General features: G+C 56.1%; 1 protein-coding gene across 2 annotated transcripts in view; it reads left to right on the top strand.

Moving 5' to 3' along the window:
* TBC1D22A (TBC1 domain family member 22A) overlaps positions 1-15,650 on the top strand; it is a 289,882-nt gene that overhangs the window by 97,471 nt on the left and 176,761 nt on the right. The window lies entirely within an intron of this gene.

Raw genomic sequence — 15,650 nt, 5'->3', positions numbered from 1 at the left:
GCCAGTTGTAGAACCGTCATTTAAACACCGCACCCTCTCCGCAGCCCTTCTGCTGCTGCTGGACGCTTGGGTGTCAGGGATCTTCTGGGATCAGGGCCTTCCAGCATGTTCTCGCGGGTGCCCACAGGCAGGAGTTTCTCTGGGGCGTTGCCGAAGACGTGGGTTGGTCATGTGCTGGGATGTGGGCCTGTGGAGCCCGCAGGCTGGAGTCAGCGTGCCCCACGGTGGGCTGCGCTGCTTACGGGCTCGCCTGCGGAGTGTGAGGTCTGCGCTCCGCAGCCCCGTGGGGACTGCCCGCCTCGTGTCCCTGAGGCGCGCATTCTTATCGTGGCCTCCCTCTCCGTGTCTCTCGTGCCTCATGGCATAAGCACCTCTTCCCGTATTTATGAGCTTCTCTGTTCCCTCCTCTGCGACATGCTTGATTCTGTCTTTTGCCCATTTTTCTTTTGGGTTGTCGATCTAATTTTTTTTTTAAAGATTTTATTAATTTATTTGACGGACAGATCACAAGTAGGCAGAGCAGCAGGCAGGGAGAGAGAGAGGGAAGCAGGCTCCCCACTGAGCAGGGAACCCGATGCGGGGCTCGATCCCAGGACCCTGAGATCATGCCCTGAGCCGAAGGCAGAGGCTTAACCCACTGAGCCACCCAGGCACCCCTCTTGATCTAACTTTTTATTGCCTGCTGATCTTTATATGTTATGGATTCTAAATCTTTGTCAGTTTGCGTGTCACACGCATCCTCTTCCATGCTGGCGCCACTTCTCCCTTCCTTCTTGGTGGCTGTTGGTGACCGGAAGTTCCTGGTTTCCGTGTGGTCAGACTTCTTCGTGTCTTCTTTATGGTTAGCGGTCCTGTGCTTTTCTTTTCTCTTTTCTTTCTTTCTTTTTTTTAAAAGATTGTATTTACTTATTTGACAGAGACACAGCGAGAGAGGGAGCACTAGCAGGCGGAGTGGGGGAGGGGCAGCGGGCTTCCCGCCCACTAGGGCGCCTAATGCAGGGCTCGATCTCAGGACCTTGGGATCATGACCTGAGCCGAAGGCAGATGCTTAATGACTGAGCCCCCCAGGTGTCCCTCGTGTGCTTTTCTCAAGAACTCTCCACGTACTTCACGCAGCGCCTTTCCCACGTTCTCACCTGAAAGTGTTAACATGTGCTCTCCACACCTGCACGTTCCATGCCTCTGTCATTCCCAGCTGTGCACCACGTGGGGCAGGAATCCGGTGACCTTGCCCATAACGTGACCTGTCAGGCCTGGCCTCACGCATGGCCTCCACCTCGTCTGCCTGTGTTTGCAGTCTCCCGTCTGGCGCTCGTCCTTCTCACACTCGCACACGTGTTTCCATGGGCTGTGTTGTCCAGAATTCAAGGCGTTTTCCCTCAACACCACAGCCTCCAGTGAGCTGGGCGGCATGAGGCGTGTCCCTGTGCGCGGGTGGAGCCCAGCCCCGCTTCCCCGCTCGGTCTCCGGCCCGCATGCGCCCACCTGAGCCTTGCGGTCACCGGGCCCCAGCTTCCGTGTGCCCGTTGGTGTTTACTGTCTGCTGGTCATGTGGCGGGGGCTGCACGGAGTCTGGGGACCGGGGGGGGACGGACCTCTCCGTGAAGCACAGTCTGTGTTCTCACGAGCCTGTGGATTCTCCACGTTCCCGGCTGTTCAGGCGTCGGCGTAGAATGTGCTCCGTGGAAGGTTTTGTGTATGTTTCATTAGAGTCATTCTTAATTACCGTATTTTTTGTTTCTATTATAAACAGTACCTCTTTAAAATGGAATTTTTTTTACGTTTGAAATATTGGCTTTGCCTCTTGATTTCTCCCGTAAATGTACTTTTAAACTTTGCTCTCTGTTGTTGTCTGCTTGTTAAGTTTGTTGAACACAAATCCTGGATTATGAAAGCAAAAGTACTTCCAGATTATAGGACACAAAGGGAGAAAATTAGTCTTCCACAGAGGTAGTCATTTCGAGACAATTCTTTTTGATTGTCTTTTTTAGCAGTTGTACCTACTATATCTGGAACACGAGAGATAACATACAGTTATCTCTCTTTCCCTCATTTTTTTTAATGGAACATAGAGTCGGCCACAGACCTTCGGTTGATTTCATTTTTCTATTTTTCCCAACACTCGACACCTTCCTTATAGAGCAGAGCTCACAGGCTCTGGGTTCTGGAGCTGGGGTGCAGTCCCCGTGGCTGGTGTTGACGTGTCTGCTTGTCTGTGACGTCCCGGGACCCTGGTCCTGTTGCTTTGAGGTGCCTGTCCCCCAGCAGCTGGTCTCTCTCTGCTGCAGATGCTTTCTCGCTTTGTGCTCATGCGCATCGCCTGGAGCGGCCGACCCTGCCCAGGCGTGCGGGGAGTGAAGCCATAAGCAAGGGGCTTCAGGAAAGCTGTGGTCTTGGATGGGCAGTTGGCAAACCCGGTTCTGGTGTCTGGCATTGCAGAGGCTCGGCCCAGGGGTTTCTGCTACAGACAGCCGGTGGCCGACCGCACAGAAGGATGTTTTGTCTCAGGCCCGAGCTCGCTGGCGGTGAGGCAGGGGCTCCTCTGGCCTTGGCTTCCCCCTTGCGGCCCCAGCCGGCTGCTCCATCTAGCTGTCTGCATCACATTTGTCCCGGAGCAGCAGGAAGGAGAAGACATGCAGAGAAGGACGTGTCCTTCCCTTTCCAGCTCGTTTGTAGAAGTCGCTCGCCGTTCTTCTCTTATTCCGCGGCCAGAACTGAGTCACGGGGCTGAACTTGGCTGTGCGGACCTGGGAAAGTGTCACTCAGACTGTAGTTGGTCCACATGCCTCCCTGGAGGCCGGGGCTTCTGACTGCTTGGGACGAGGGGTTGTGGCATGTCTTCCCGTCCGTCCACATGTTCTCTTATTCATTCAGCAGACGGGGCCCAGTTCTGCTCTGGCGCCCCTTCCCGCCTCCCCCCGTCCTCTTCCTCCCGTGGCTTCACTGAAGTCTAGTGGACGGACAATAGAATTCGCCCATTTGAAGTGTGTCGTTCGATCAGTTTTGATACCCGCATGTAGGAATGTGACCACCACCCGGATCATGATCTAGAGCATTCCCACCACCCTGAGAAGTTCCCTTTGCTGTCCGCCTCCGTCCCCGCTGGTGCCCCTGTGAAGTGCTCTGCCGCCTTCTGTCTCTAGAGTTTGGCTTTTTCAGAATTTCCTGCAGGTGGCATCCCACGGATCGCAGCCTTCCGCGAGCGGCTTCTCCTGTCCCGTGGGCCCACCAAGCCGGACTCCGTGGTCTGCACGTGTTCCCCAGTGTGCTTACAGGTTCGCCAGTCCCCGGTGGCTGCTTGGGCTCTTCTCACGTGTGGGCCATCGCAGGTTTGCTGTCGGCCTTCTGGCGGAGCGGCAGCGAGGGGATGCGTCCCCCCGTGCTGAGTGCCTCGCGGGACGGAGGCTGTGTGGGCCCTGTGGGGGGGTCCGCTTCGTGAGAAACTGACACTCATTTCCACGGGGGCCGTCCCAGTCCGCGCCCCCGGCGGCAGGGTAGGAGCGTTCTTGCTCCGTGTCCTTGTCAACACGCGGGGTCGCCAGCCGTTTCAGTTTTTGCTGGCGTTCAGCCGGTGTTGGTGGTACCCTCCGGGGCTCCGATTTGCAGTTCCCTGATGGCTGAGGACGGTGAGCGTCTTGACATGTGCCGATTTGCCGTGTGTAGGTCTTCTTCCATGACGCGTCTGTTCCATTTTTGCTCACTAATTGCTTTTCAGACCTCTCCTTGCTTGTTCCCTGGGCGAGCTCAGCCTGGAGGTCCTGATTTCATGGAGGCTCAGCTAGTTTGGAGGACTCAGGACGTGCCTCACGGCTGCTAGGACGGTCTTGAAGTGAGCAGCATGGATGGCAGGGCGGGTGGCCATGGCCCGGCCGCTCCCAGCTGGAGAGCAGGAGCACGGCTGAGGCCAGTAGCCTTGGTCAGGAGGTCACCGCCCCTCCCCCAGGTCCGACAGGTCCCAGGAGGACAGCAGATCGTCTACCTCCGGTGCCTCAGGCAGCATGTGACACGGAGCCGCTGCTCATGACTACCTGTCAAAGGAACAGCTGACAGGATTCCTCTTTCTCTCACCCATGACCTCGGAGTGTCTGGTTCCCTCTGGGCCTTCAGATCTTTCTAGAAGGTTGTCTTGTCAGAGGTGTGGTCTCTGATGGCGCTCCTGTGGGATTGTGTCTGACTTCTTTTTCCTGTTGTGACTCGCTCTGCCTGTTTGTCCCCTCTGGAGGACGGGGCTGGGCCTTGGCTGTGTCTCGGGTGCCCGGAGCATCTCCTGGAATCCTATGGGATTTAGGAAATTTTGTTGAAATTGATAATGTTTTTATCCAACGTTGTTGTTTGAAAGTAAAATTCTTAACTTTCTGGCCCCCTATTTTTTTGACTTTTTTTTTAAACTTCTGTCCAGTGTTGAACAAAGTCGATCTGTTACATTGAAAAACACGAATTCTGAGCAGTGGCCCCATGGCTACGGTGGTGGGTATGGCGAGTTTATTAGAAGGACCGTATTCAAATATGGCTGTTAGACCTTCTCTACTGAGAAGTTCATCATCTACCGAGTGCCTTCGCCTCCGCGCTTATTACATTATCTGCCCTCTGGTTATCTGCTTCTTAGAGCAGTTTCACAAATTAGGGAAATAAGATGCTTTTTCCAATTAGCCATGCAGAAGTGATGTCTCATTACATTTCACCAGACGCAGAGGATAATGAAACATGCAGGCTTTTTAAGCCACATAATTTATGTACAGTTTTTAGAATTAGGGTGATGAGTTTTCTGTGGTCTTGAAGGATGGACATTTTCTAGGAGGCACAAAGCGGTGGGGCACGGGGGGCGTTCAGACCGGGCTCTTGCCCGCGGCTGTGCACTTCCGGTGCTCTCGTATGGATACGTGCGGGCCCTGCCGCCCTGCCCGCAGCTGGGCCGGTAGTAGCCAGAGGAAGACCGCTTTGGAGGCTCTAGAGTTGGCTTTGGCCACCCATGATCTAGGACCACATCCAAGTGGGTTCCTGGCATTTGCACATGGAGGACTCCTCAGCAGTCTGCTCTGCGTGGCCGACCCCTAGACCTTGGCCCGAACCGGGCAGGTCAGCCCCACCTGTTCCTGCCACGGCTGGCCCTGCAGTGCCCCTGTGTTTCCCACTGTAGCCCAGAGTCTTGGTCCCATTAGACCTCGCTCAGAGGGGCAGCAGCCTGCATGCTGGTTTCTTCCGTCCCGGCTGCCTGGCACGGGTCTGTTGGGTCGACTCAGTGAACCTGTGAGCTCTCTGCCAGGATTCTGGCTGGGACTGGGCACCCGGCTCTGTCTTATCAGACTGAGGACGTGGCCTGGGGTCCCCTTCCTCCGCGGTCCCTGTGGTGGTGCCTGGCGCGTGGCACGGAGGCTGAGTGATGCCACGTGGACTTACACAGGCCTCCTGTGGGGGGGTTCTGTGGGTCCTTCTACAGGAGAGGTGACAGTCCTGCTGGAGTCCTGCAGGCGTTAGGCACGCCCCGTGCCCTCCCTGCCTGTGGCTCCTTCCTCCCGTCTCTTCACTTGGGCCCATAATTGAGCTGTTCCCTCCCCAGGGGTGGGGATGCGTCTGTGAGTGCCCAGAAGTGCTTGCTTGTTACAGAATTAGTTCACTAAACTGTCCTGGTGTGTGTTCTGGGAATCCGATCGCTAGATCTTTCCTTTTCTGTCTCTGTTTTTATGGTAGAACATATCAGAGCAGAAGTTCTGTGACATTTATGTTTAGATTCAAAGAAACAAGTAAGCATTGACCTACAGGTGCCGCGGTTCGTGGAAGGAAGAGCGAGAGCTGGTGTCTGTGAGGCCCCGTGTCCCTCCCCACGCGCCTCCCTGTCTCCCAGGAAGCGACCATTTGCAAGTGGTCGTTCTCTTGTATTTGGTTAATCTTGATTTTCTGTCCGGCTTTGTCATGTGTGTCTATGCACGCGTATGTTTTTGCCTTTTTTAGTTTCCATTTTCCGATGGGATTATTCTAAATATATTCGTGGTGGCTCTTTCTGTCATAGCCCTTGATTTGTTGCCTGGAGCTGGCGTTCGTGTCCCAGCGCCGCGTCGCTCTCCGCGGCTTGGTCTGTGCGCGGCTCCCTCCGGCCTCGCGTTGCTTGAGCATTCAGGCCATTTGCACCGGGTGTGTTTTCTCGGCGTGGCTGGGCACGTTCCTGTGAGTTGGGTGTGCAGGTACAGAGCCCCTTTGGGGTGTGTGCGGGGAGGGGCGCCGGGGGCTGGCTCGGGGCGCACAGGTGACGCTGACTGGGGCGCTGGGGAGGGTGGCCGGCCCTGTCCCTCGCCTGGACTTGGGATTGTCAGGCTGAGGCGCCTGTCCTGGCTCAGGGCATGACGTGGTGTCCCGTTGGCCTTTTAACTTTGACTTCCTTAAGTGCGCGAAGTTGGCTGTTTTTTCTTAGGTTCCTTGGCCATTTGCGTTTCTTCTCTTGAGAAATGCTTTTGTTCCATGTTTCTCTGGTGTTTGCTAGTTGGTTCTGTTGATTGAAAGGAGTTCTCAGTCTGTTCCGGAAGCGGTTCTGTTTTAGATGTGGATGGGTACGTGCCTCTCCCTTCCGATCGCGGCTTGTTCCTCACTCTGTTGGTGAGCAGACATTCATGAGTCACTGCGGCTACTTCCGCGACCGTTGCCGTTATGATCACACCTTTTTACAGCTGTTTCTGTTTTCTCAAGATTCGTTTATTTGAACGAGGGGAGGAGAGAGAGAGAGCGCACACGTGCTTTGGGGAGGAGCAGGGGACGAGGGAGAGAAACTCAAACTCCGTGCTGAGTGCAGAGCCTGACCCAAGGCTCGATCTCACAACCCCAAGGTCACGACCTGAGGCTAAACCGAGAGTAGGACACCTAACCAGCTGTGCCACCCAGGCACCCCGGCTTTTGCACCCAAGGACATTCTTTTTAACCTCATGATTTCAAAGAAGTCTGAGTCTTCCAGAGTTTGAAGTTCTGCCCTTTAGATTTAGGGCCACAGTCTGTTTGGAATGGGCTTTGTGTGCGTGCAGTGGGTGTGGCGGTCTGATTTCTGAGCACCTTCCCCGCGTGGATAAGCTGTTGTAGCCCCTCCTCCTTGGATCAGCTCGGCCTTAAATCAGGATTCCACACGTAGTGCGCTCCGTCTGGGCTGTCCCCCATTCTGCCGCTCTGTCCATTTGTGCCCGTGCTGGCTTCCGTGGTCTTGCTGTCCTGCAGGCTGGGCTGCCCGTGGGTTGTTCTTGTTTCTGGGCTGTTCATGGAAATGTACAATCAGCTCGTTAGTTTCATGAAAATCTCAGAAATCACATTGAATCTGTCCATCATTTGGAGAGAATTCATGTTTTGTTTTGCATTTCTTTAGTCCTCTGGATCCTTTATTTTTAGCAGTGTTTTCTTTCTTGTCTTCTTGTGATACTCCGGAGAGGCGGCTGACTTTTGTCCGCAAGTCTTCTCTCTGGCCCATGTTACCGACCTCTTTCATCCGTTCTCAGGTTCATGTGTGGATGTGGTTGAAGATTTAGAGAAGGGGATCCTATTACTCGTGAATAACATAACGGCAGTTTCTTTTTTTCTATTTTGATACAGGCTTTGTTTTATATACATGCTGGCTAAGTTTTGTTTTGTATACATGTTTTGATACATGCTGGCTAAGACTCCTGCCACAGCACAGAATACAGTCATTCCCGGCGTCATTCCTGACCGTAATGGGAGGCCTGTGCCCACAGTGCCGACCTGGGATGGTCACTCTAGGCCTTACGAACGCTTTGTCGTGTGAGGGGCGGGGCCTTGCTCGTGGTGTTGAGTTTTATCCGGCCTTTCCCCATCATCTGGTAGGAGAATTCATTTTTGCCTCCTTATTCTCTTAACGTGGTGGATTTATTTGTAGACTTCCTGGTATCGAGGGCGTGCGTGTTCCAGAAGTAAATCTGGGTGGCTGTGGGTGGGCTGTTCCAGGGCCTGGCAGGAGGAGGTCAGTGGCGGTCTCACGGGCCGTACCGCCAGAAGGGAAGTCTGGTCGCTCCTGAATTTGGAAGCTGCTTCTTTCTGACCCGTCCCTGATTGATTCTTCAGGACGCTCTGGCATACAGCCGTGTCTGTTGTGTCGAATATTTGGTCTGGTAATAGTGACACTGTGATGTTTTGTTGGAAAGTGCTTTGAGTGTAGGGAGACATCTGTGCCTTTGCTAACCTCATCAAACACCTGTCGTGAGCACAGAATGTGGGGCGTAAATTGTCACGTTTGAAGGAGGTGAGTGTCAAGTAATTCATACACCACACATGGCCTCATTGCCTGCTTTAAGAGAGCTCCACATTATTAATTAGCGTTGTGACACATCGTCAGTGGCCGTCTCCGTATGCCTAGCGTATATTTTATGTGGTAGGGGGCTGCCTTGTAACCCACATTTTGTCATGGGCTCTCACTTGGTGTCATTCATCGGTGGGTAGAATTCATGTGGGGCCGGTGTTCCTTGGATCGCGTTGCACACGCTTGCGCCGTGATGACTTCGTTCTGGGCCACGTTGCTCCTGGGTTTCCAGGAATGTGAGTCCCCAGTCCCCCCAGCAGGACAGTGATGTTGTTGCTCCTTGCACAGAGATGGTCTCCACGTGCTTTGTGTGCTGTGAAGTCATGTGGCTCATACATACGGTAGAAGGTTTTCAGATTTCTGAAGTCAGGTTTTGTACGTCCTCATGAGCACAGCGACCTTTTTGGGTTCAGTATATTTCGTTTTTTTAGACTGCAGAGTGGCTGGGCTCCCAGAGCGCCCCACGGTGCTGGCTGGGCCGGGTCCTGCCTTGGCGGGTCCGTGGAGAGCACAGCATGTCTGTAGAATGAAGATGGGGCCCTCTTGAGCCCCTCCCGGGAGGCTTCTGTGCAAGAATGGCTTTTGAGTTTTTTAGGAGAAACCTTTCTTGGTGCTTGGGTGCCTTAAGTCCGGCAAGTGAGTAAACTGGGAATGACTGTCGGGTTTGCATTTTCTCAGCCCTGGTGGTAAGGGTAGCAAGTCTTTTATTGCTGTTGACCAATGTAAGTCCATTTGTAGAAAAGATACTTTGGGAAAAGTTGAAAGTTCGAGCTACTTTTAATGAATTCTGACTCTTTAGCAAAGACAAGCACATCAGGGATGTTAACAGAACTTTAATAGCAAGTAAAGTAGCAAGTAAAAAAATAGCCTGGGGCCTACAGGTGCTCTGGTCAGAGGTGGGGCCACCCATGGCTTCCTGGTGTGTCCCCGGTGTGGCAGGACAGTCTGACAGGATGAAGAGAGGCTGAAGGACATTTAGGCCGGTTACTTACCTTCTCTTCCCCCTTCCTGCCAAAGAAACATCAATCCTGGTTTTTTTCTTGTTTTTGAAATTAATGGCTATTGTTAGAGGGAAATAGTACGCGGGGAGACGAATGGCGTGGACGCAGCTCTGTGGGACAGCAGGAGCCGAGTGCACACTCGGAGCCCGTGTCGGGGCCCAGCGCACCTGAGCCCACTGTGGCCCGCGCAGGTGACTCCGTCGTCGTGGATGCTGGCGAGCAGCCAGCGTGGCGGACGTCACTGGGCGCCGCTGTCAAGCGTTGGGCCGGGGCAGCCTGCAGGCGGCGCGGTCCCTGAGGAGGAAGCGCGGCTGCTTCTCCTGTGGGTGAGGGGCTGGTGCCGACGGGGCGGCCGTGGGCGCGTTGCCTTGTGCTCGCCTGGCGCCCGCTCCCCGTGCCCGGACCTGGACTTGGGGCAGGGGCGTCTTCTGACGACGAACATGAGCTCCCCGCACTCGGGACTGAGTCTTCCCGAGCCCCGCGTTGTCCCCCGGCCTCCCGGCCGCGTCCCCCTCTGCTCTCTGCCCCTCCCGCTTCAGCTCCCGCCTTCACAGCCAGCCGGTCACCTCCTCGTCGGGGCTCCCTGTGCCACGGGCTGCCCCCACTCCTCCCCGGTGTGGAGCGGAGTCTCCGTGGCCCCTGGCCTGCTTCACCTCTTCCCAAGGGGGGGCCCTGACGTCCCCGCGGCTTGGCCTCCGAGGAGCTGGGCCCGGAGCACCATTGAAGGAGAAACAGAAGGGCCACGCGGGTCCACACCTAGGTGTGGTCTGAGATGGGAGGGCCCGGGGCCCACCGGTGGCACGGACCTCGGAGAGCAGAGGCGAGTGGGGGCTCAGAGAGGAGGGTGCGGGTCCCAGATCATTCACACCTCGCTTCAGCCAGAGAGAGTTCCAGGGTTTTCCTTGGTGCCGGCTCCGTGCCAGGACCGAGGGCACGGGGTGGACAGGATGCAGGATGACCCTTCCTCAGGGGCTCACGGGCGAGTGGCTGAGCTACAGGCCCAGAAGGGGCTGCTGTCCCGGCTGGGGCGGTCCAGGAGGTTGGCTCTCAGGAGGCGGCGTTGGAGCTACGACCTGATGCTGGAGATCTGGGGTGCTGGGGGTGTGGGAGTGGGGCGCTGCCGACGGAAGGAGCCAGCGCAGGCGCCTTGGGGTGGGGACGTCCAGAAGCGGCTGGTTTGGTGCAGGAGGACCCAGTGGAGGCGAAGAGGTGGGGATGGGAGTGGCAGGTCCGGCCCCTTGGAGTCATGGCCAGGAGTTTGCATTTACCCTCAGGGTTTCGGGCAGCCACTGGCGATGCGCGGTGTGACGGGCTGTGTGTTACCAGCTCCTCTGCCGCTCTGGGGGGCGTGGGGTGCAGGGTGTGAGCTGGGAGACAGCCAGGAAACTGTCCCAGAGAACCAGACACGAGATGATGGCCACTAGCTGGTGGTGGTGGAGCCGAGAGAAGGGGCGGGGGTGCCTGTTGTGGGGGGTGCTGTGGTGCTGAGGACATGCGGGAGCCCCAGTTTCTACGGCCTCGAGGCTGGACCCCTGGGGGTGACGACCCACAGGCATGTGTCTCTCTGTCTCTTTTTTTTCTTTCCTAAAGATTTTATTTATTTGTTCGACAGAGACGGTGAGAGCAGGAACACGAGTAGGGGGAGAGGGAGAAGCAGGCTTCCTGCTGAGCAGGGAGCCCTATGTGGGGCTCGATCCCAGGACCATCTCTTTAGGGGCAGAGCCGGATTTGCATCCGTCGTCACAAACCTCCGCGGCTGGCCACGCTCTTTTGATGCTTTAGCCACCTGTCTTGTTAGAAGCCATTTTTGGGGCACCTGGGGTGGGGGGTCAGTTGGTCAAGCATCTGCCTTCAGGTCAGGTCATGATCCCGGGGTCCTGGGATCGAGCCCCGCATCGGGCTCCCTGCTCAGTGGGGAGCCTGCTTCTCCCTCTGCCTCTCCCGCCTGCTCTGGCTGCTGCTCCCCCTCCTTGTGCACCATGCTCGCTCTCTCTGATAAGTAAATAAAATTTTTAAAAAATGCCATTTTTGTTTATGCTTGAACCCCTTGTGCCTTTATTTACATGTTACTGGGATTAAAGCCTTAAAAGTATAATTTTCAGATTTTCAAGAGCGATCAAGTAGAGTTAAATTTAAATAATTTGAACTACCTGACGGATAACTCCTTAATTAAAGGGAAATCTGAACTCCGAACGTTCTCCCAAGGTCCCGTAGATGCAAGGCACTCTGCGGCTGTGAGCGTGCCGGCCGGCCTGCGCTTCAGGAAGCCCTGCGCAGGGGCCCTGATGCAGGCCCAGTAAGTCATCACTGGGTCGCTGGCCCCTTTACACACGGCTTTGCAAGCACATGCGCGGTCTCTTTGGGACCAAAAAGGCTCGGCTGCCCCTCCTGCCACCTTGCTCAGTCCTGTTTGGCAGATGCGTTTGCCCCCAGTACTTCCATCAGTTTCCCCAGGTAGTGTCCCACGGAGCCTGGTCCATCTCAGGACGAGAACGCTCCGTGAAGAAAGCTTCGGGACTGTGTCAGGAGCCCCGGCCAACAGGTCTCCCCTGCTCCTCTCTCAGAACTGCTGTGGCCTCTGGGCCCAGGAGTCGATCCACTTGTCTGCATGGGCACTGGCTGCACTGAGAAGACCCATGTCCCCTCCGCATTCCTGCCGCATGGGGCCGGCTTGGTCAGCTCGCCAGCTTTCTGTGCTGGGAGCGCCAAGGGAAAACCTGCATTCCTGCTTGTCGTGGGGTTAGGGTGTGTGTGTGTGTGTGTGTGAGAGAGAGGGAAAGGGAGAGAACGCGATAGCCAAGTGCTCTGAACGTCTGGGGCTTAGTTAAAGGGTGGGAGGGCTCCAGGTCTGATATGCTGTGAGTTTGCAAAGCAGGAAAGGAAACTTCTGGGCCCTGAGCTCCAACTTTTCCTCCAGCGCACGTACACACACACGCACACACACGGACACACACACGTACCACACATCTGTGTGTACACACACCTCACGCCTGCGCACACACAGACACGCACACACCACACATCTGCCCGCATACCTCCCACGCATCTGTGTACATGCACGTGTGCACACCGGGCCCTGCTGGGTCTCGCACAGGCGAACTGGTTAGACGCAGCTAGCTACCCAGAGCTCATCCCCGTTACTGTTTCCTTCTTACTGCATATCTGTCACTTTTTGGCGTTCTGTCCTTTTTGATTTACACATGAAGACAACTCTTGTGGACTATAGCAGACCAGTGGTGGCATTCTGTAATCCTTACAAGACCCCCGTTTAGTCGGACACCAGCACGGACTCCCAGCTCCACTGCTCCCAGTAAATCGCTTACCCCACCGTACTGGAGTTTCTTCATCTGTGTGAATCACTGTTTCTGTGTAATGACATCACTGCAAACCTAACACTCAAACAACACACACTTACTGTGTTCGTTGTCTTGCAGTTTCTGTGGGTCAGGCCTCTGGGCGTGTCTCAGCTCATGATCTCCCCAAGTGGCAGTCAGGCGTGGTCTGGGCTGCAGGCTCATCCGAGGCTTGACTGGGGAAGGATCCATGTGCAGACCCACGTGGTTGCTGGCAGGACTCGGTGGCTGGTAGGCTGTGGAGGTGGGGCCTCGGTTCCCCGCTGCCTCTTGGCGGCCCTTAGGTCCTCGGCACACGGCCGTTTCCGTGTGCAGCTCATGGGGTGGTAGCCTGTGTCCTGGAAGCCAGCAGGGAGAGCGTCTCCTGGCAGGACCGGTGTCATCTTATGTGACATAGTCATGCACATCCTGTCCCCTGTGCGAAGCAGGTTGTAGGGCGTGTCACACTCGGGGAAGGGACCACAGGAGTGTGTACACCAGAAGGTGGGAGGTGGGGCACAGAGCCATCTCGGGGCTTGTCTGCCGCATCATCTGACAATGGGGTAGTAATCGTACTGGCCTCAACATCTAGAGGAGGACGAGCCAACAGCTCGTCTAGAGCCATCGTCTAGGAGCCAACACATCTAGAGGAGGTGGTGAGACCAACAGCTTCTCATCGATGTTAGCAGCTGTTGTGTGAGCACGTGAGTGCTGTCGTTACTGGGGTTAGGTTGCTTACTGAAGCCCACGTTTGCACCGTAGAATCCAGGGCTGTCCCCAGTGACTCCCTCCTGCCCTCAAGCCACCCCTCCATCTCTCCTTTGCCCTCAGGAGCTTCCAGAACGCAGTGTGTACCACTGTGGAGCCCTTCCATCCACGTGTTTGCGGGGCTGACGCTTCTGCTTTGTTCCCAGCCCTCCTCAGGCCTGGTTGTCATGTGGTGACCACAGACGTCCTTGCTGCCCGCGTCGGGTCCCCGACCTGCAGGGCGCTGCCGATGGTGCCCCCTTGTAGCATGAGGGTGTCTGTTGTGGTGCCCTGCTCCCCTTCCAGCCTGGGAGCTGCTTTCAGACTGACCCCGTCTCTGGGTGCCCTGCTGCCCTGTCTTGAGGGGAGCTCTGTGTAGGGGACATGGGCCATGTGAGCAGTGGCCCAAGGCGTGGCCCGATCCCATCCCTGGGTGCTCCCGGGGCCATCTGAGCATCGCCCTGTGCCAGGGAAGCAGGCTGTGCTGGGACCGGAAGGAGCCAGACTCTGCAAGAGAGGCTTGGGCCACAGCAGGTGGATCCCCGTCTCTTGGCCGATTGTCTTCCCTGCGGGTCTCAGGTGGGGGGCCTGCCCGGGGAGCGGACGGTGGGAATGCTTCTCCACTATCAGGCTCGCCTGCTCTTGGCCACGTGGTGACTGAGCATGCCTGCAAGTGAGTCCCCCACCTTGCTGGCTGTCTTTGCTAGAACTTTCCAGTGTGGGATAGAAGTCTGCCAGGAGCTGTACACATGCTTCAGGCTATCCTCGGTGAGATGCTCTGCTGACTTCCGTGGCTCTGCACTGCTCTGTGTGCTGAGCTGTCACGAGTCTGTCCTGCCTGGCGCTGCTCCTGCTCGGCCTCCGGCAGCCTTGTCCTGCCTGCTCTCTGCCGCCGGTGCGGTCTTGGCGCTGACCGTGCCCTCGCTTCCCTGGCCGGCCTCCACCCTGTGCACGGCGAGGAAAGGCCACGTGCAGTTAGGACACTGTTTCGGACCTTGCTTGTGTCCAGGTGCCCGGACAAGGTTGTGACTGCTGCGTGACTGCCCAGGGGCTGGGGTGGGGGTGACTGGGGTCTCTGAGAGGGGTTCCTCTCCCCCATGGACCCTGTGTCCCTGTCTGACCACTGGGCCACTGCCCTGGCGGGTCATCAGAATGAGGGCACTTGACATGGTGGTACGGTGCCAGCCCCGTGGCGTCTGCACAAGAGAAATGGTAAATGGGCCACATGTTGAGTGGTTTTGGTTTTTTGCTCGTTTGAATGTTCTTGCTAGTTGTCGCTAGAAAGCGGTTGTAAAAGGAGACCCGTGTATGGACGTTTGTGCGTGAGCACCTGCCTCATTCAGCAGGGGTGTAGCAGCTGCCCCGCTGGGACAGGCTCTGTGCCGAGGTGCCCTGGCCTATGTGGTGGTTACTGGTACTTGTTGGGAGCAGCGGCGGGTGGGGTACTCGGGCGGGCACAGGCTGGGGGCCTGGATTCTAGGGCTGGTGCTGTCCCCCGTTGACCGCGGACCCTGCTTTAAGAGACTTCCCCATCTAGACCCTGGGGCCCCTGCTGCAGAGCTGGGTGGGTGTGGATTTGGGGCTGCACGCCACAAGCTCGGTGAGATTTGGGAGGGAGGGCAGTGCAGGGAGGGGCTGACCTCCTCGGAGAGACACTGTCGCACAGTTAGCCCTGCAGGCTGGACTTGTTTGGAAATGAGGCAATTCACGCTCTGTTTGGGCATCTGCTCCTTGAGCCTTCTTAGCCTGAGGCCCAGGTCAGCAGCGAGGGTCTTGTAAGGAGAGAGCAGCCTGAGGCATTGCTGTGTCCGTGGCCTGGGTGACGGAGTGGCTGCTGGGAATGGCGCTGCAGTAGGTCACCGGGTTGGCGATGACTGTGCAGTGACTAAAACATCTATTAGAACACCAGACCAACCAAGTGCATGGGTACAGAGAGCAGACTGGTGGCTGATAGAGGTGGGGGCAGCTGTGGGTGAAGTGGCGGGGGGGTCAACAGAAAGGAAGTCAGAGGATGTAGTGTTTGGTGGCCAGCGTGTCTCAAAGTTGCTAAGGGATCTTAAAAGTCCTCATCATGAGAGAAGAAATTTATAGCTGTATGGTGACAGGTGTTAATTAGACTTACGTATATTCCATAAGATCATTTTTGTAGTATATACCAGAATCGAGTTACTGTTCAAATATTATACACAATGTTAATGTCGGTTCTGCCTCATCGAAAACAGTCTGTTTCCCGTACAAGGGATATTCAGAGCATCTTTTCCTGTATCACCCCCGCCCTCCACCGTG

Source organism: Lontra canadensis, unplaced genomic scaffold, assembly GCF_010015895.1.
Source record: "Lontra canadensis isolate GAN:19392208 unplaced genomic scaffold, GSC_riverotter_1.0 scaffold84, whole genome shotgun sequence".
Taxonomy (NCBI): domain Eukaryota; kingdom Metazoa; phylum Chordata; class Mammalia; order Carnivora; family Mustelidae; genus Lontra; species Lontra canadensis.
This window is presented reverse-complemented; position numbering and strand designations above follow the sequence as displayed.